This window comes from Babylonia areolata, chromosome 8 (genome assembly GCF_041734735.1).
Source record: "Babylonia areolata isolate BAREFJ2019XMU chromosome 8, ASM4173473v1, whole genome shotgun sequence".
Classification (NCBI taxonomy): domain Eukaryota; kingdom Metazoa; phylum Mollusca; class Gastropoda; order Neogastropoda; family Buccinidae; genus Babylonia; species Babylonia areolata.
The window spans coordinates 35891713-35907488 of record NC_134883.1 but is presented as its reverse complement, the minus strand read 5'-3'; the positions used below and the strand labels follow the sequence as shown (position 1 = coordinate 35907488).

The 15776-nt window shown below is 43.6% G+C and overlaps 1 protein-coding gene across 1 annotated transcript in view; it reads right to left on the bottom strand.

The window, feature by feature from the left end:
• Positions 1-13615, bottom strand: part of LOC143284768 (metabotropic glutamate receptor 3-like) — a 269000-nt gene extending 255385 nt beyond the window's left edge. The window contains exons 1-2 of the mRNA XM_076591738.1: positions 13551-13615; positions 13218-13265 (exon numbers count right to left, since the gene is read on the bottom strand). The gene's annotated coding sequence lies outside the window, so the exon portion shown is untranslated. The remainder of the gene's footprint in view (positions 1-13217; positions 13266-13550) is intronic.
• Positions 13616-15776: the final 2161 nt, after the last annotated feature.

Genomic DNA, 15776 nt, shown 5'->3' with positions numbered 1-15776 from the left:
CCACTATGGCTTCAGCAAGCTCTGAATCGGTCTCGGGAGTCAGCCTGCTTTTCTGTTCTCCGCGCTATCTACTGAAATTAGATAAACTGATATTATCTGTTCCGCGCGCGGTCCCCAGCAAAGCTGGGTACAAAATCTAGAAACACAATACAAAATTACACACAGTAATACCAGACAATTTGCAACACAACCCATATACCACCTCGCTGTTGATCGAGATGACAGTAACAGTAATAATAATAATAAGAGCAGCAGTCGTAGCAGTATTAGTAGCAGTAGTACTTTAAATTACTGCACTCTATCCATAAAACTGCTCTAGGTCCTTTAAAAAGCACGTAATATTCCACTTAACACATTATGTCAATACAACGAATGAACAAATAGACAGAATAAACGAATGAACGAAATAGAATAAACGAATGAACGAACGAACGAATGAAGAATATAGCGGATTGTTTTCATCCTGCTCGTCAAACGATATAGACCGACTGACACAGAATTTGATTCGTACAAAACCAAACCAACAACAGCCCCCACAAACAAAACAAAACAAACCAGAACAGAAAGAAGTAACGAAGCGGGACAGTGGGTGAAGCCAGTCTGTTAATGGCGAAAGGGAATGGGGAGGGAACGGGTTAACATCAAAGGTGTGGAATAAGGGGGCAATGAGGGGGGTGGGGGTTGCGCAAAAGGAGAAGGAATGGGAATGAAGGTATAGACGGGAAGAGGGTCAGACGGAACGAGACAACCATCTGTGTGTGTGTGTGTGTGTGTGTAGGTACATGTGTGTGTGTGTGTGTGTGTAGGTACATGTGTGTGTGTGTGTGTGTGTGTGTGTGTGTTGTGTGTATGAGAGAGAAAGAGAGAGAGAGAGAAAGAGAGTGAGTGTACATACAGGCAACAATTTCCATATCCAGTTCATTACACCACCACCACTCTACCACTTCCCTTCCCCCAAGCTCCCTCCCCCAATCCCCCCCTCCTCCCCTCCCAGCCCTTTATTTCTTCATCTGCTATCATTCTAATAGACGTTACGTCGACGAACAACAAGGAGCGCACGCGCCATGGCCCCTCCTGTTAACAGAGAGTTCAGACAGGTCAGAGGAATATCAAAGGTAATAAATGTGTGTGTGTGTGTGTGTGTGTGTGTGTGTGTGTGTGTGTGTGTGTGTGTGTGTGTGTGTGTGTGAGAGAGAGAGTGCTGGGTGAGGGGGGGGAAGAAGAGAGGCAGAGACTGAGACAGACGGACAGAGACACTCACAGACACGTAGAAAGAGACTCACATAACAACGAAACAAGCAACAACAACAACAGAAAATCATACCAAAGCGACCTAAACTGTCCGGTCTTGACAGAAAAAATTCCTCTCCCAACTCTTCCCCGTGCTGCAAAAGGTCGGCTGTCAATACTGACACCACGTGGCACAGAGAATGTCAACATGGCAGGCCCAGGAATGCCAAATATCATGTCATTTTGTTTGCTTGTTTGTTTGTTTTTGTAAGGGATGTGAACATTAGATATGAATGACTGTCTCCTTCACTCCCCCTCCCCCTCCACACCCACACCCGATCCCCCGCGCCCCACTCAATCTCTTCCCCTCTCGGGTTGATTTTCATTTTGCTTGTGTACGTGTTTAAAGATAAATACTTCGATTTGATGTTTTCATGACGCAGCGCTAAACAAAATGATTTACATTGCAGTACAATGAACACGTTCGTTTCAACAGAGTGTCCTGTACTTATTGAGCATTGCAAATCACATCTATCATAAAAAACGACATCGATTCGCGTTTCAGTAAATTCAACAAACCAGTTCATATTCCAGTGCATTAAATATATTACTGTGCATTATGTCAATGCGTCAAATATATTATGTCAGCTGAAACTGTATGTGTGGGTGTTGTTGTTTTTTCAGTAACTTACACTGAACAAATAAATCTATCGTAACCAGTAGAGTGCCTATAAGACGTCAGCTGACGTCCTACAAAAAGTATTGCCATAGTGCCTATAAGACGTCCACTGACGTCCTGCGTATGTTCTGATATTTCCTTCATTGGAGTTTCGTTCAGTTCACATAAACAGACTCTGGACAGTGAGTTTGATGTGTCTGGATTATAAAAATGCTATTGAAATGAACATTCATCAGTTAGAAGACCCATTTCCACTGGCCCAGAAGCAGAATCTCCACTCATTTTTCTTCACAAAAACGTTTACTTTCTTTCTGTATCACCCATAGTTTTTGTGCTAGAATGTTTTTGTGAATTATTACCCCTAATCCTCAAAATTCCCTGGCAAGAGGAGAGTACTTTTTTTTTTACAAAATTCTCTGGCACTGAACTGGTTAAAGTTCACTAAGTGTGTGTGTGTGTGAGTGTGTGAGTGTGTGTGTGTGTGTGTGTGTGTGTGTGTGTGTGTGTGTGTGTGTGTGTGTGTGTATCTATGTGTATCTAAATGAACATTCATCAGGTAGAAGACCCCTTTCTACTGGCCCAGAAGCAGAATCTACACTCATTTTTCTTCACAAAAACGTTTACTTTCTTTCTGTATCACCCATAGTTTTTGTGCTAGAATTTTTTTGTGAATTATTACCCCTAATCCTCAAAATTCCCTGGCAAGAGGAGAGTACTTTTTTTTTTACAAAATTCTCTGGCACTGAACTGGTTAAAGTTCACTAAGTGTGTGTGTGTGTGTGTGTGTGTGTGTGTGTGTGTGTGTGTGTGTGTGTGTGTGTGTGTGTGTGTGTGTGTGTGTGTGTGTGTGTGTGTGTGTGTGTATCTATGTGTGTGTGTCTGTGTGTGCGTGTGCGTGTGCACGCGCATATGTGCGTCCGCAAGCGTGTACGCGTTTTCGCGTATCATGTACACGCGGCCATGCGGTGTAACACGGACACACCAAGGCACTGACAAAGGTGGCAGACACACTGAAGCAGACAGACAGACAGATGGAAGGGTGTGACACACAGGGAACCCTTCAGCCAGGTGGAAAACACATGTTACAAAGCGTAGTGCTAACAACAGTAGCAATGGTAGTAGTACTCATTAACACTCCTAAAAGTAGCAGTTGTGGTGGTGGTGATGGTGGTGGTGGTGGCTATTGTCCCCAACAGCAGCTGTTGTACAGTGGTAGAGGTGGTAATGAAGGGTGAAGTGCACAAAGAAAGAAGGATGTAAAGACTGACTCCCCCACTGACCCCCCTCCACCATCCCCCCCTCCCCAATGATCCTCCCCCCCCCCCCCTCCAAAAAATAAAAAGGAGGAGAAGGACAGAGAGAGACGCAGAGACAGAAACAGAGACACAGAGATAGACAGAGAGACAGAGACAGACAGACAGACAGACAGACACACACACACACACACACACACACACACACACACACACACACACACACACACACACACAGAGTGAACGAGTATTTTTTTATTGAGGAGAAAAAATGGAATAAGCACAAATGGCTTGTTTTCATCCTGCCCTCACGAAAAGGGAAAACAACAAATACTCAATACAAAAGCATAACATTGCATGAATAAATTTCAATTATGTCCCCCCCAAAAAAAAAAACGAACAACATACGTACATGAACAAAAATAATACTTAGAACAGAAAGAAAAGAAGAAGGAAGAGACAAGGACAGAAAGAGAGAGACAGAGAGAGACAGACAGACAGAGAGATTCAAGATTCAAGATGGTTTATTCATGCATAGACCAAGGCCCCTCATGAAGGGGTATGTGAATATTAGATCATATAAACATCACATAACAATACATGTAATACACTGTTAAACAAAAATAGAACTAAACTGCACCCAATTTCAACAATCAATTTTCTTATGAAGTAGCTATTTCTCGGAATTTGAAAGCTTTGTATAAAGATAAAGAAATTTCGACAGTTTCACAGAGAGAGAGAGAGAGAGAGAGAGAGAGAGAGAGAGAGAGACAGACAGGCAGACAGAGCACGATTATCACTGCGTCTTTACGGGTAACGTCATTCTCTTGTTTTGCTTGTTTGTCTTCACATCTTGTTTTCTTGTTATGGATTTCGTTGATTGTTTGTTTGTATGTCTGTTGTTTGTTTGTTTATCTGTGTGTACGTATGTCTGTTGTTTGTTTCTTTGTACGTATGTCTGTTGTTTGTTTGTTTCTTTGTACGTATGTATGTTGTTTGTACGTATGTCTGTTGTTTATCTGTTCGTACGTATGTCTGTTGTTTATCTGTTTGTACGTATGTCTGTTTGTTTGTACGTATGTTTGTTGTTTGTTTGTTTGTACGTATGTCTGTTGCTTGTTTGTTTGTTTCTCTATCTGTACGTTTGTCTGTTGTATGTATGTATGTCTGTTATTTGTTTGTTTGTTTTTGTATGTCTGTTGTTTGTTTCTTTATTTGATTGTTTGTTTCTTTATCTGATATTCGTTTGTATGTCAGTTGTTTATATATATGTCTGTTGCTTGTTTCTTTATTTGATCGAGTGTACGTATGCCTGTTGTTTGTATGTCTGTTGTTCGTTTGTATGTATGTCTGGTGTTTGTTTGTTTGTCTGTTGTTTGTATGTCTGTTGTTTCTTTATTTGTTTGTTTGTATGCACGCATGTTGTTTGTTTGTATTGTCTGTTGTTTGTATGTATGTATATATGACTGTTCTTTGTTGTTGATTTTTGTATGTCTGTTGTTTGTTTCTTTATTTGTTTGTTTGTACGTATGGCTGTTGTTTGTTTCTTTGTTTGTTTGTGTGTACGTATGGCTGTTGTTTGTTTCTTTGTTTGTTTGTGTGTACGTATGGCTGTTGTTTGTTTCTTTATTTGTTTGTTTGTTTGTACGTATGTCTGTTGTTTGTTTCTTTATTTGTTTGTTTGCACGTATGTCTGTTGTTTGTTTCTTTATTTGTTTGTTTGTTTGTACGTATGGCTGTTGTTTGTTTCTTTATTTGTTTGTTTGTGTGTACGTATGGCTGTTGTTTGTTTCTTTATTTGTTTGTTTGTTTGTACGTATGTCTGTTGTTTGTTTCTTTATTTGTTTGTTTGCACGTATGTCTGTTGTTTGTTTCTTTATTTGTTTGTTTGTTTGTACGTATGTCTGTTGTTTGTTTCTTTATTTGTTTGTTTGTGTGTACGTATGGCTGTTGTTTGTTTCTTTATTTGTTTGTTTGTGTGTACGTATGGCTGTTGTTTGTTTCTTTGTTTGTTTGTGTGTACGTATGGCTGTTGTTTGTTTCTTTGTTTGTTTGTGTGTACGTATGGCTGTTGTTTGTTTCTTTATTTGTTTGTTTGTGTGTACGTATGGCTGTTGTTTGTTTCTTTGTTTGTTTGTTTGTGTGTACGTATGGCTGTTGTTTGTTTCTTTATTTGTTTGTTTGTGTGTACGTATGGCTGTTGTTTGTTTGTTTGTTTGAGGATATGTGCTGTGGGTGGCCCTGTAATGTGTGCGTTGTGAATTTGCATTCATCAATATGTTTATTTCAAGTCATGTCGGCACCAAAGCTTCGTGTGAAACAAAGTCTTGCTTCATGTTTTCTGTGTTTCATTGCATCTGACGTTTGGAGTTAAACCAAACCCGAGCGGAAAAAAAAAAACAGAAAAAAACCCCCAGAATTAAAGTGAGCCAGCTTTTTGTACTCAAGCATGCGAGATAATGAGGGGCTGTTTCAGAAATGCATGCCCCTCTTTTGAAGTTCAGTTTAATTGAAGGACTTTTAAAAATCGTGAAATGTGAAGCAAACAATGCGGATTGTTTTCTTAACTGGAACGGCCGATGATATTTTTTAAGATAGATGTTTCTTAGGGAGTCTTTTTTTTTTTTTTTTTTTTCGTTTTTCGCTTGTTTGTGTTGAGGGGTGGGGGGTTGCCAAAGTTACATACTTAACTGTATGAAAAATGCGTTTGCTATGGAAAGAAGAAAAAGACGATAGCAGTTTTTTGTTGCTGTTTTTTGTCTTTTACATGTGAAATTCTTTTTTTTTTTTAATGCGTCTATGTGCCATGCGAAAAAACGAATAGAAAAGAAAAAAGACAGTTCATTTTATTTTTTCTTCTTTTTTTGTTGCCAAAGTTATGTTGCAATTCTATTAGAAAAATGCGTGTATGCCACGGAAAGACGAATTATGTTTGTTTGTTTGGTGACGAGGGGGGTGGTGGGGGGGGGGGGGTAAAGGGAAGATGGGAACGGGGAGGTAGGCAGAGGGGGTGTACCCTGGGGGTATGATGCTGGTGGTTTTTTGGTTTTTTTCCCACCTCCTCTCTTGTTGTGATGGCTAACCGAGCGGTACACATAATTACGGTGTTATTCAGACTTCACTGCCCGCTTCTTCCACACTATCTAGCTCTTTCTCTCTCTGTCTGTCTGTATATTTGCCAGTCTGTCTGTCTCTCTTTTCCATTTTTTTTTGGTCATTATTCTCTGTCCCTCCCTGCACCCCCTCTCCCTCCTCTTCCCTCTATTCCTCTTTCTCTTTCCCTCCCTCCTTCTCCCTCTCCCTCCCCTTCCCTCTATTCCTCTTTCTCTTTCCCTCCCTCCTTCTCCCTCTCCCTCCCCTTCCCTCTATTCCTCTTTCTCTTTCCCTCCCTCCTTCTGCCCCTCCCTCCTCTTCCCTCTATTCCTCTTTCTCTTTCCCTCCCTCCTTCTGCCCCTCCCTCCCCTTCCCTCTATTCCTCTTTCTCTTTCCATCCCTCCTTCTGCCCCTCCCTCCCCTTCCCTCTATTCCTCTTTCTCTTTCCCTCCCTCCTTCTGCCCCTCCCTCCCCTTCCCTCTATTCCTCTTTCTCTTTCCATCCCTCCTTCTGCCCCTCCCTCCCCTTCCCTCTATTCCTCTTTCTCTTTCCATCCCTCCTTCTGCCCTTCCCTCCTCTTCCTTCTATTCCTCTTTCTCTTTCCCTCCCTCCTTCTTCCCCCTCCATCCCTCCTCTCTGTTTCTCTCGCTCCCTCCCTCCCTCCTTCTCCGCCTCCCGCCCTTTCTCTCCGTCATTCTGTCTCTTGCCCCCTCCCTCTATCTCCCTCTGTCCCTCCCTCCCTCTCTCTCTCTCTGTCTCTCTCCCCTCTCCCTCTGTCTATCTCTCTCTTTGCCTGTCTCTCTTTGTGAAGGAGAGAGGGAAAGGGAATCAGGCCAGCAGAAAGGCAGGAAGTTAATGGTGGCGACAGGGCAGGAGGAGGGTGCAGCAATATGCAAACGACGTTCTCACAACAGCACTGGGATCGGATCGTCCGACCAGGAACCAAACGTAATCATTCACCCCATTCTCTCTCTTCTTCCCTCCCCCTTCTTCTTCTCTCCTGTTGAATGAATGAATGTGTGAGTGTGTGTGTGTGTGTGTGTGTGTGTGTGTGTGTATGTTTGTGCGTGCGTGTGTGTGCGCGCGCGCGCGCGCACGCGCGCGTGTGTGTGTGACAAAAAATAAAATCGCTATAAACAAAATCAGAAGTGTAAACGCCCATCATTTCTCACGCACGTCGAAAGACTCCAAGCCTTCCACATCGACGTTAAAAGAAAGAAAAAGTATTAAAAGGAAGAGAAAGAAAACATAATTACAAAAAGATCCAAAACTAATTGTTAGATTCACATGCTAGCCGTCAAAAAGAACTAAAATCCTGACACTCTTGATACACTTTTTTAACTCTCCCTTGCAATAAAAGTTATTTTCCTTTTTTTAAAGACAAGTACAATTCTTTCCTTTAGCTTCAATGAAAATTAATTTTCTAAAATGTTGTCACCGTATTTCTAAGGCTTCGTGATCGATCGCCAAAAGGGGAAGTTGGTTCCAATGGTTTCAAGGCTCACCGTCACATACATAAAGTTTCTTCTCTTTCTTTTTCTACTTCTTCTTCCCACTTAACTGTGTGAAGTGTCGTTGTGGCGCCACACAGAACTGTTCACCACATTCAGCCAGGTCTGTCGGATGCGTGACAAAGCCTGAGTCTGCAAATGGTTTCCCCATCCATTCTGCAATGTTGTCCGTCCATCGTGTGTTTTTTTCTGTCTTCAGTTTGATAAAGTTTAAAACGCATTTAAGGGTTCTTTTCTTTGGCCTTTCCCACAACACGTTTTCTGTGCGGACTTCGTTGCCCTTTGGAAGTGCCCGCAAAACTGCACCGCTGTGTGTGCAGGGGTGGTGGACAGAACCCTCATAGGGTGACATCGAGAGGAGGGAGGTTGGGGGTGGGGGGTGGGGTGGGGGGGTGGGGGGGGGTGGACGGGGGCAGGGCGGGGACAGAGTGGTGAAGTGTCCTGCACACAAACCGCGCTGCTGTGTGGTGTGTGGTGATTGTCCGCTCTGCTGACAGGGTGTGCGGCTTGGACGTCGGTGTTTCTCTGGAATGCTGAAGAAGCCACGACTTCACAACCACCCCCACCCACCTCCAACCCGCCCCTAAACCTTTTCTTCTTTCTAGTTTCCCTTCCTTTCCAAGGCCTTCCTCTTCCTCCACCTCCTCCTCTCCCTCTTCTTCTTCATGGTCTTCGTCCCGTTCTCGTCCTCCTCCTCTCCTCCTTCTTCGACTTCTGCGATCTGTCAGATGTAACTCCCACGTTCAGGCGAATCTGCGAGTGGACTTTTACAAACATGACGGTTTTCAACCCCGCCACGTACACGGCCATTCTACGTTTTCAGAGGTTTAGCATTCTGGGTATGATCTTGGTTCCACGCTCCATCGAACGCTGACATGGATTACGGGATCTTTAACATGCGCATTTGATCTTCTGTGTGTGTCTACACACGATGGGGTATAGGGGGAGTCTAGCCCTAGCAGATCTGCACAATTTTATTGACAAAAGATATCGGAAAAATCCCAACCTTAACCAACTAACAACCGTGACCGGGATTGGAACCCAGGACCCTCACAATGAAAGTCCAATGCTGTCACCACTTCCACGGCTGTTGCTCGTCGGCTGTATAAGACGTGGCTTTCTTTCCTTTCTCTTCTCAAGGTCAGAATGGTAAAGAAATCAGTTCAGTTCCCAAACACCCCCACCTCCCCATGCCCCCTTCCAAAAAGACATGCTTCCCAGATTCCATTCATTGACAAGGCCATCTTTTTCAATTCCCACAAGCATGTCTCCGTTTCTGTTAATCTGCTTTCCGTTCTCAAGAAAAATAAAAGCTGCTGTGTATGGAACGTTGATTACAACTTAATCATTCTAACGGTAGCAATAAATTCGGGAGTAGTTTTTCAGTCTCTATATCATTCAGCAACACTTCGATAGAGTACTGTCGTCAGGCAAAATCAGTAGCAACAGAAGTAATGAATAATAGTAACTGTATCTTTGTGTGTGTCTGTGTGCGCGCGCGTGTGCGTGTTTGTGTGTGTGTGAGAAAGAGAGAGAGGGGGGGGAGGGGAGAGAGAGTATGGGTATGAATGTGTGTGTGTGTGTGTGTGTGTGTGTGTGTGTGTGTGTGTGTGTGTGTGTGTGTATCTGTCTGTCTGTCTGTCTGTCTGCGTCTGTATGTGGGGACGCGTGCGCGTGACTGTATTTCTCTTTCTCTCTCTCTCCTCCCGCCACTTGCCCTACGCCTCTCTCTCTCTTTCTCACTCCCCAACATCCCTCTCTCTCTCTTTCTCTCTTTCTCACTCCCCAACATCCCTCTCTCTCTCTTTCTCTCTTTCTCACTCCCCAACATCCCTCTCACTCTCTTTCTCTCTTTCTCACTCCCCAACATCCCTCTCTCTCTCTTTCTCTCTTTCTCACTCCCCAACATCCCTCTCTCTCTCTTTCTCTCTTTCTCACTCCCCAACATCCCTCTCTCTCTCTTTCTCTCTTTCTCACTCCCCAACATCCCTCTCTCTCTTTCTCTCTTTCTCACTCCCCAACATCCCTCTCTCTCTCTTTCTCTCTTTCTCACTCCCCAACATCCCTCTCTCTCTCTTTCTCTCTTTCTCACTCCCCAACATCCCTCTCTCTCTCTTTCTCTGTTTCTCACTCCCCAACATCCCTCTCTCTCTCTTTCTCTCTTTCTCACTCCCCAACATCCCTCTCTCTCTCTCTTTCTCTCTTTCTCACTTTCTCACTCTCCAACATCCCTCTCTCTCTCTTTCTCTCTTTCTCACTCCCCAACATCCCTCTCTCTCTCTTTCTCTCTTTCTCACTCCCCAACATCCCTCTCTCTCTCTTTCTCTCTTTCTCACTCCCCAACATCCCTCTCTCTCTCTCTTTCTCTCTTTCTCTCTTTCTCACTCCCCAACATCCCTCTCACTCTCTCCCCTTCCACCCCCCGGCTCCCTCTCTCCCTCTCTGTGTGTGTGAGGAAAATCAATTCCAAACTGTAGTGAACAGCCCTCCAAGGGACCACTCCAGCCAAGTGAATGGCCCAAACTGGGACAGACTGCTCCAACAAGTAAGCGACAAATCCGCTCCGGCAGTACTTCTCTTATCCATCACTCCACGTTTTCCTGCACACTCCACACCAACTGCCGGCAAGGAAACGAACGACAGAAAATGGGATGGAAAAAGAGAAAAGTTGAAATGAAGTATAAAGAAAAAGACAGAAAAAAGAGCATAGGGTGAAGGAAGGAAGGAAAGAGTGGAAGGAAGGAAAGAAAGAATGAATGAATGAATGTTACGCTGAAGACGTCATTCCCTCGGTAAGTAAGTGCTCGAATAAATCTATACACGATTCACTCACATGCTGGAATAATTAGGCACATAATTATCCACCTTAACATCATAATATTTTTCAAATATTTTTTGGCACTCAGACAAGAGCGCGAGAGCGCGCGCGCACACATATACACACACGCGCGCGCGCGCGCGCGCACACACACACACACACATGTACACACACACACTCACACGCGCGCCCGGGCGCTTGAAGAACATACACGAGCACAAGTATTGGCGATCATCTGCTCGATAATGGGAGGCGAGGGCGGGTTAGAGAGAGAGAGAATGAGGCAGCTTCCCTGATGCCATTGCATGTCATTCCAACAAACATCGATTCAGTCACAAAACGCGAACCTCGCAACAAAGACAATACCAGTAAAACACTTAAACTTTCCTTGTCTTTTCAAACCTGGAGATCAACCCCCCCCCCCCCCCGCCCCGCCCACCTCCCACATCCACCCTCCACTCCAACGACCACCACCAATACTCATCCGGACTGTTGTGCACCGTTTTACAGAACGGTTCCGATGGGCAGATAATGTAGGGAGGGGGGAAGGACAGGGCAGATGGCCCGGGAAGGGGAGGGCGGGAGGGCAGGGACCCCCCATTACTGGACACAACACAGCTCATGATCGATACTATCGCTTCTGCCTTCAGGGGCCGGAACCGGCTGACACGCACGTGCACGTCGGATTGTGATTGGACTGGGGAGGGAGGAGGGGCAGGTGAGAGGGCGGGGGGCGAGGGGGGGGGATAAGGGAGAGGGGAGAGCTCCACAGCTGATGCATCTAATTAACTAAAAAAATTAATAAACTCTCTATCCCTCCCTCTCTCTCTCTCGCTGTCTGTTTCTATCTCTCTCTCTCTACCCCCCCCCCCCCCAACCCCCCCCCCCTTCTCTCTTTCTCTCTTTCCTTCATTTTCGCTCGCTTTAACCAGGAAGGATTGTGGCAGAAATCCGAAGAGAGATGTAGACAAGATGGGTAAAGTATTTGCCTTCTTCATAATTAGAGGAAATAACGCGAAACATAGTTATATTTGTAAACATTAATAATACGAATAGCATATTGCAGGAAATTGCGCGCGCGCGCGCACGCACGCACGCACGCACACACACACACACACACAAACAAACAAACACACACACACACACACACACACACACACACACACACACACACACACGACACTAAAGCTAAAGCATAATGTCGGATTGAGTAACGGTGGCATCAGTCACAAAAAATGATGATAAATAAAAATAACCATGACAAAAATGTTTCCCGCAGCAGAATGGTATATATCACTTCAGCAAGTGGTGATATACATTTTGGGGTTCCGTAATCCTTAAACTCCCCAGTCTCGTGGCTTCAGTAAACAATGTATGGACGGAAGACAAACTAAGCTACACTCATCTATTTCTGGACACGATAAATAAATAAATAAATAAATAAATAAATATTCCAAAATAAATAAATAAATAAAAAGAAGCGAGCAGCTGTAGTATTTAAGCTGCATGCAGTCAGGACGCCTGCACATAATCGTGGAGTCACTCCTCGGGTTTATCCAACGACTCCCCGCCTTTTGAAAAGTCCACGATCAGACCCCATGCTGTTTGATCGCTTCATCACACTCCAGGAGCAGAAAGTGAAAGTTGTATGACAGACATCAATATCTTAGCAGCACTCTTGCTGAAGATGACGACACACACACGCACACATACACACGCGCGCGCACGTACACGCGCGCGCGCAAGCACACACACACACACACACACACACACACACACACACACACACCTTCATCTGCCTGGGATTGTCGTAATGAAATGATTTTGCAATTGTTTTATTCATGTGTTCAATTGCCTTTTCAACTACTTTTCTGAATCTTCAGAACCGCAGTCTATCTTTTTTTAATGCATACGTGTGCGTGTGTGTGTGTGCGTGTGTGTGTGTGTGTGTGTGTGTGTGTGTGTGTGTGTGTGTGTTTGATGTGGTGTGTAGCATGCGCGCGCGCGCGTGTGTGTGTGTGTGTGTGTGTGTGTGTGTGTGTGTGTGTGTGTCTCAGTGTGTGTATAAGCGTGCAAAGTTTTCGATGTATCATGTGAAACTGTTTACTCTTTGTGTGCATGTGTCTCAGCTGAAATCCAAACAACGTCAGATCAGACAGACCGACACTGACAGGATGACTCACGGTGACAGTCAGACAGTCTGTCAACAGCCAGTGTCCGGTCAGACCGCAGGTTTCCTGCACGCACATCCTGGACTGTAGGACTCTGCGCACTTTGGTTAGCTGCTGTTTACACCACAGGACGACTCCGTGTGATCCACTTACGACACACATCTGGGTTCAGCGACTCGAAGCTTGCTCAGCGTTAAGACTTTTCCCCCTTCAAATCTATAGAATTAGCGTAGACTCGGGGGAAATTCTTACGAGAATAACCACGATGGCTGACAAGAGTTGGTATATCCAGAATACAACTGTATTAACAACGAACAGGTGCAGTCAGCTGAAGTGATGGTATGGGTGGTGGGAGTAGCGGGGAGGGGGGATGGAGAAGGGGGGGAAGTATAGAAGAGGTTCACGTCGACCACACAAAACACCAACAGACAAAAAGCAAGATAACATATACAGCTTGCTTACCAGACAGAAGGGTAGTCACCAAGGATGATCTTCATTACCCCCTGCCTCCTGAAACAGACACCACCAGACATCTTACTTCTCTTTGTCTTGACAATCTGCAACACGTACATGAAATAAACACAACTTTGACCCCTTGGAAAGCCTTCAGCAAGTGATGCCAACCGTCCGTTTCTGAAACTGACCGAAAGAAAGTCAGTCTTTCCACCTGTGCTGATGGAAATTTCTGCATGCAGAGAGAGAAAGAGAGAGAGAGAGAGGGAAGAGAGAGAGAGAGAGAGAGGATGATGATGGTGATGATTACATAAATACATGAAATCAACAGTGATACTTTACCATCATTCCCCCAAGCCGTGACAGACACGAACTGACGCACTGCGGACCCTGCCAGGAGGGGAGACAACGGCCATTTAATAATGACAGCAATCGGAAGTGACCCCTGACACCCACAACCACCAATGATGCGCCAATTTCCAACCGAGCCAATCAACGCCTAACTGCCATGCCTCAAAGGGGCAGGTTTGGGCAGTGTCCTTCCGACACTTGAGCTCAGCTGCACTGCTGTCAAGTGTACCACAATTATTGTTCCCCTGCCAGATTATGACCCTGGGGGTATTTTACGTGCTGGGCCCCAGTGCGTATTGTTGTACGGTTTTTTTTTTGGGGGGGGTTGTTTTTTGTGTGTTTTTTTTTGGTATCGCTTTACATTTCCGATACATGGCAGCATAGCGGACGTGAATTGTGTTGTTGTTTTTTACGACTTGCTGTTGTTGAAAAATGACACAGACAGAGAGGGCAAGAGACAGACAGATGGAAATTTGATTAACCCAATGCCTGTTCAGGACTAAAAGCAAAGATACCACTGAAGTGGGCAGTGAGAAAGAGAGAGAGAGGGGGGGGGGGGAGAGAGATAATAGAGGCATGGATAGAAAGAAAGGATGGAAAAATGAAAGAAAGGAAAAGGAGAAAGACAGAAAAGCCAAATACACTGCCATACACCAAGTGGCAGTCAATCAATCGTAAGCTGTGTGCATTCCTGACACCAATATTTCAACAAATCATGTTTCTATACCCTAATCTTGGCCTGAAATGGCTTCATGGTCAACTTTCCATTTCACACCCCAACCAATCGCCACAATGACCTCAAGGTGATAAGGTTGGGTGTAAAAAAAAAGAAGAAAAGAAAAAAAAGTTTAAAGTCAAATCCTAACATCTGACAATAATATATGCACAGTCAACATATATACCAGAAGAAAAAAAAACACAAAGCCTAGCCACGAAAATAACCAAGAACAAAATACTAAATGAATGATAGAGGTTTTGTTTTTGTTTTTTCACACTGAGAATAAGACCAAAATAAATATTCATACAATTCCAAATCCCAAAATGACTTCTTCAAAGAAGAATTTCAAGGGGGTTTATTTCGGAAAACTTCCCCTGTCCGTCACATAATCCAGCCGTATGTGTCTCTCTTACTTCTATGAGCACATTGAAAATATACCCGAATATGAGAAAAAAATTCCTCCCACTTCAAATCAACAACCAGACAATGTAATGGGTTTAATCAATATAACAGATTCTGGTCTGGAAACTCATTTTTAGATATCAGAGAAAAGCCCCCAGGCTTCTTCGGAAAAGCAGCCAGATTTTTTACCTTGAGATAAATTAATAAGTAAATAAATGAATGAATAACTAAATAACTAACTAAATAAAAATAATATTAAAAGATTTTTTTTAAAGAGTTAAGTATGGAAAGGAAGGGGGCGCGTTGGATTTAGATCAAAAGACTGCTGGATTTTTTAAAAAATAAATGTATACAAAAACAAAATAAATAACAGCTAAATAAACAAACAACTATATAAATAAGCAGGCGATGACGCCAGTCTTGCAAACCAAAGCATTTCAACAACATCGATTCTTTTCATGCTGCCAGCTGAATTTCGCCTTTTGATCTCTTTTGGAGTCTATCCAATTATAGTACATAAACATCTAAACAAAAATACACAAAAATAAAGTGGAGAAAAAAGGAAAGTGCGGGGTCTTCATCAGAAGAGGATGAAGTAAATAAAAGAATGGAATATCAAATATATGATTGAATAAATGAATGGAATATCAAACATATGATTGAATAAATGCGGAGGTAGATTAAATAAAATATATATGAAAATATGCGTTGTAAATAAACAAATTATATATATATATATATATATATATATATATATATATGTGTGTGTGTGTGTGTGTGTGTGTGTGTGTACACATATATAGACAGACATAGATATAAAGATATAAAGATAGACAGACAGACAGACAGACAGATAGACAGACAGACAGACAGGCAGGCAGACAGACAAACAGATAGATAGATAGATCGTGAGAAGGAGAAGACATTAATTCTTGCTCATTGAACCCTGCGTCGTAGCTCTGCTCTGGCGTTGAATTTCGTTTCATGAAAACGGTTTCATGAATCACACACACACACACACACACACACACACACACACACACACACACACACACTGATAATATAAGACAGGGAATGACAGAAAGACAAATACCAAA